We start from the raw sequence: 6,000 nt of genomic DNA on the forward strand, positions 1-6,000 counted from the left end.
CCTCATGTATGATCAACCAATGCGATGGAACCAGATGTTTCTTACATTAAGGCCCCATTTGGAGTTGGGGTTAACTTATTGAAAAATACTTCCATAATAGAACTTTTAATAAAAGTATTTATTAACTGTGTAAGTACTTCTAAATATATTGTGTCGAGGTATAGTTTGATAATTACTTATTATATTTGATAATGTGCAATTTAAAAATTTTTAAAAGTATTTATCTCTTTATTTAGTTTATAATATACGATAAAATGATTAAATTTGATCTTTTATTTTTTAAATCGCAAAAGTTACTCTAAAAGTACCATTTATAACTTTCACTAAAAGTGCTTTTAATACCAAAAAACTCTACTGCTAATTTTATGGGATAATATTCACTAAACGCTTTAAAAATACTTTTATCACCTAAAAGTGCTTTTTACTAAAAGTACCGCAACCCTAAATGAGGCCTAACCATTTGAAGTATACTTTTTTATCTTTCTCCCTTAGATGGCAAAAATGTCAAATTGCTTTTTATCATACACTGTGGTTACTCTACCTAGTGGTTTTTAAAAAGGGCAGAATGCTAACTCACTAGGTGTACCAGTAATAGCTATTGGGTGATCGATAATACGCTAGTCAAATAGGCTGGGTACAATCTTCGTTTGTTTATTTTTTAAATATGCACAATCACTTACATCAAGACAATAATAGTGTGAAGAAAGAAAGGTTGGAAAGCATTAAAGTTACATATGCCATAAACAAATGATTTTGAATAAAGCATATGGTTCTTCAACCTTAATTATAGTTATTGAAAATTTTACATGCACCTAATTTCGATGTCCACATTGATATTTATCCCAATGTCTAATTCTGTAACTTCATTTTGAATCCTCACTGAGTGTAAGTTTTCTAGCAAAAATAAGATAAAGCCAAACCAAAAAAGGGATAACACAACAAGATATGTGTGGAACCAACTTGTGTTAGGTGAGTTGTCACCAAGTGAAATTTAAATTGCAGAAAAATTAGAAGTTCAAACTTCTATATATGTAGTAAAATTTAAAATGTATGTAAAAATTTAAAGCATATGTAGTAGTACTTAGGGATGGGATCTTCTCTCTCTCTAACCCCCCTTGTCCCAATTGAATCCTCTTGCACCCTTACCCATACCCTTTTCACCCCAGTTACCAAGCACAGATTCGAACACTAAATTTGATAGCAGGAAAGATAATAAAAGTCTTTCCCTAATCCTTGGGCTGATCCCAATGATTAAGTGCTATAGACGTTTTAATTTTTTTTTTTTTGTGTTGGTGGGAGGTTTCGAAAAATAGTGTAGATGTTGTCGATTGACCAAAAAAATAAAAAAGATTTATAGAGATATGGTTGTTTGCTATTGGGAGTTTTCTGTGTCAGCAACAATTAATAGCTCATATACATAATTTATCTAGGCATAAGTATATTAAGTACAGTAGATTTATGTTCAAGTTGTCAAAATCCAATATAAAAAGTTAATAAGAACCTAGATAAATTGAAATCTTAGGTTCCAGAATCAATAGAATTTTATAACTAGCAAAAGTTTTCTCCAACCCTACGACCCCTAGCCAACTCTCTTTTCAGCTGTATCAACCTTCCTCTTTCTCAAACTCCCTGTTTTAGTAAGCTACTCTTACTTTTTTCAAGAAAGTGAAATTTCAGGATTGAAGAGCATCCAGAAGCTGCCAGCTTCAACCCAGGGAGTTGAACAAAAATACTCTTTGAAACCATAAATACTCGAGAACTTAACAAACAGGTAGTTAACAATGCCATTAATGACTAAACCTGCCAAAACTTTCTAAGATTTTCAATTGTGTTATTAAAAAGTGTGTGATTCTCTGTTATCCATTAAGCTGATAACGTTAAAGATTTATCAAAGTACTTGAAAACAAAGTACAGAGATAAAATTTTCGTTTGCTTCCCAAACCTTATATTACTAGCAAAAGCATACTAAGCACAAGTAGATCCATCCCAAAAGACATCTATCTACCATCAACCAAAAACTTCTACACCCTAGAACTATCGTTTAAAATCAATTGAAAATTCATACATGACATGTATTCACACGTCAACTCATCATGACAATTAGCAAATCCCAAGAATATTGAATGGCACCATAATCACTCCACAATCTAGGTTTTTATCTTTTAAGTAGCAATTCTATATATCTCTCTCACTCAAAATTCCCTTCACAATTCAAATGGAAAGCCAGTCAATGGAACCAAAATAAAGTCAATCCACAACAACATCATTTCATGCATCCCACCTAACCTACCCCTATAAAGGAGACAAGTTAGACGCCTTCCTAGCTCTCACTAATGATCACTGGGTCAAAATTCCTTCAAGATAAAGATACTTGTCAACTAATACACTTGAAACATTTTTCCGATAACTAACCTAAGAAAAATAACCTTAAAAGGAACAGTTCAACTGCATGGAATCCAGCCAAAAAAAATTAGAATCATAAGATTGAAACTCAAACTACAAGACTTCTAAACTAATAGAAGTGACTTATCCAACTCACATGCCGATAAAACTTAAGACATCCTCCAAAAAACCATTATGAAAAATCATTATTTTATAGACAGCCTATTGTTGCCACCATATTATATCCCAGCACTATACTGCTATCTACTGTAACACATGAAGTAAAATTTACTTTTACATCCTCCAGAAAAGAATAAAATCCTACACAGATGAGATAGATCTCAGAGATGAAATTACGATCATTTCTTCAAATATATATATATATGTATGTTTATGAGTTGTGTTCTGATAAAATTCAACTTTATCTAGTAATTAGACCATGTGAAGATCAATCCATGAATAGGTGTTTGCGCAAAAGAAATTAGTGTATCCTACAAAAGCTCAATTGCTATTATACTTAAGCTAACATAAGTGAATTGTTAGGTTTACATGTAGTAAACCATTCCATCGCCTCCTGTATCTGAAACATAAACAAGCAAAACCACTTTTAGCTAATTAAAGCTCATTAAATTATGCACAACCTGCAGTTATTGTAAAACTGTTATGTCTACGTACCAAGAGTGCTATCTACTACAAAACATCTACGAGGACTCTGAATACTAGAGAAGCATCCAAAAGCTGCCTGGTGTAACTAAGAATGGTAGAATATAAATTCTATCTTATGTTGAAAAATTATACAAATTTCATGAATATGTCCTAGACACAACTAATAATGGCTCAACCCCCAACTATGGATGATTTTAACTATTTTCTTAAGGTGAATGATTCTGCAATTGGACTTAAGCTTATAACCTTAAAGAAACTTTCCAGGTCAAACTGCTTAGCTAAGTACTTGTAAACAAATTCCAAACACAGACATAAATGACTATCCCAAAGAGTGGAAGGAAAACAAAAGTAATCCACAACTCAAACTGGCCACTACCAAGTATTGTCTATATTGAAGAATCCAACAAAGTGCATAATGTCTTATTTACCAAGATTTAGTTCAGATCCAGTCCTAGATGTCATGTTTCCATAGTCTGATGACACCATCTTCTAATTCCTAATTTTACCCTTCCTTAGATGACTCTTTAACTCTCATTAATGATCAATTGGTAGCTAATATAAGTGACTTGTTAAGTTTACATGCTAATAAACCGTTTAGTGATCACCTATTTCTGAAAGTTAAACAAGCAAAACCATGGATAATAAATTAGAGCTCATTAGATTATGCGCAACCTATAGTTGTAAAACTTCTATGTCTACATATTGAGACTACTATGTACTAGAAAACGTATACGAGGAGTCTGAATATGAGAGAAGCTACCAAAAGCTACCCGGTGTGCTAGAATATAACCTCTATCCTTGGTTGAAAAAAAAAATACTATGAATTTCATGAAAATGTCTTTGACACCATTAATAATGACTGGACCCCATAAAATGTGGATGATTTTAAATATGTTTTTGAGGTGAATGATTCTGCAATTATCATCTTAGTAGTGCCAAATCTAACAGCCTCATTCACTCAAGATTCTCTCCAACAATCATATGGCAGCCTAGTCTACGGAACCAAAATAAAGTTAATCCACAATACAGGTTGGCCACTCACAGGTGTAGGTTATCCTTATTTTAGAATCCAACAGCCTAGACAATGTCTTATTTCCCAAGATTTAATCAAGATTCAGTCCTAAATCTCATCCCACCATAGTCTAAGGACCATCATAGCTTGAGCTACCCAGAGTAATTATACCAATTTCTCATTCTCCAATCTAACCCATCCTTGGACGACCAATTACATTTCTTCATTGATCTCACTAGGACTCACTAGTTCAGTATTCCTGTAAACAAAGGTACTTGTAAAAAAATAAAGATTAAACTTTTATCCAATCTTCAAAAGATCAATGCAAAAGAACTAGGTGTGTCTCTTAGAAGCTCATGTTCCACTACAGTTATAAACTAATTAATAGAAGTGACCACTCAAGTTTACATGCTAAAAAGCCTTTGTGTTTTTGAAAGGCAAACAAGCAAAACCTTTGATAGAGCAGATTATGTTATGGAAAGCCTACAATTGCAACTGCTTCCTAGAAATGCAAGTAGGAGGTTTAATTCAGTATTCCATACAAATAAGAAAAATTTTCTGAATCTCATCTTCCTTAAACTTTCAACAGCTCTAGGACTTCCCCTCTCAATTTGTCCATCTCTCTCTCTCTCTCTCTCTCTCTCTCTCTGACACACATACATACACATGCACAATCTCACACATACACTCTCCACCAACAAACAAGAACATAAGGAGTCTGGAGAATAAATAAGCATGAGAGAAGCAATGAAAAGTAACTAGGTCCAGTCCATAATATTAAAGTATAAATTCTCTATAAAGAAAAAATAATTTCAAAATTTCCATGAATACATCCATAACATCACTGATAATGATTTAACCCCTTAAATCTTGGAAGATTTTAAATATATTTTTAAGGTGAGTGATTTTACAATTTCCCTTAAGCTAATACCTTAAAGAGTTTCCAGTTCAAACTGCGCAGTGAAGTATTTAAAACAAATCTTTCTTCTCCCTCTTTTACTTGTATCTTGCCACACAAAATAGCTCTTTCAACCCATCCATGCTAAATTCATACTTTGGAAGCCTTACTCAAATCTCTCAATGACATACCATTGTGACCTTCAAGTTTTAGCTTTAACAACTATTAGAATATTTGTACATTGTTTCCATTTTATCATGTCAAAAACATCAACACCTTTTTGCCATTATTTTCTTTAAGTAAAGAAAGACAAATTAGGTTTGTTTCAAATGAGAAGAAAGTACGAGAAATGAGTTAGTATAAACGCAGGAAGAATCCCACTCATTGGATAGTATTATGTAAATTCGAAGCAAACAAATGAGCATAGTAGCTTAGCATAAAAAATTCAACTATTAATAATCAAAAAAACAAAGGATAGAACCCTACAATTCTACAACAATATACATAATATTTTTGTCAAAAGTACAGAAAGAAATGGAGAAATAAAAGAATTCAGAAATAAAAATGCAATGTACAAGCCGATTACACATTGGAAGTTGTAGTTCATTCTCAAAGAAACTGTTAGGAGAATATCAGTATTCTTGTAGATAATAAATTAGTAAGGGTATTCTTGTAAATAGTTGGTTATGTTTGTACTCCTATAAATACTAGTTGGTTACTCATAATACGGTGACTAGATGTTTTCCTCCCAAGATACCTGTTAGCATGGTATCAGAGCTAAAGTCCTAGGGTTAGGGTTAAACATCTAGCAAAAGTACTGTTCACGCCGCACTGTTCACGTCGTTCCTGTTCACGGCATACTGTTTACGCTGCACGGTTCACGCAGCACTGTTCGTCTCGAGTTTTGACCCTTTTTTTTATTTGAAGTGCTATTCGCTATGGCTGAAAGTTTATCAAAAGGTATTGTGACGTCCACTAATATTATGCCAATGGTGATGAGAAAATGGTGAACAATCAAATGGGTGTACGCTATAAAAGTACA

This window comes from Coffea eugenioides, chromosome 3 (assembly GCF_003713205.1).
Source record: "Coffea eugenioides isolate CCC68of chromosome 3, Ceug_1.0, whole genome shotgun sequence".
Lineage (NCBI taxonomy): Eukaryota > Viridiplantae > Streptophyta > Magnoliopsida > Gentianales > Rubiaceae > Coffea > Coffea eugenioides.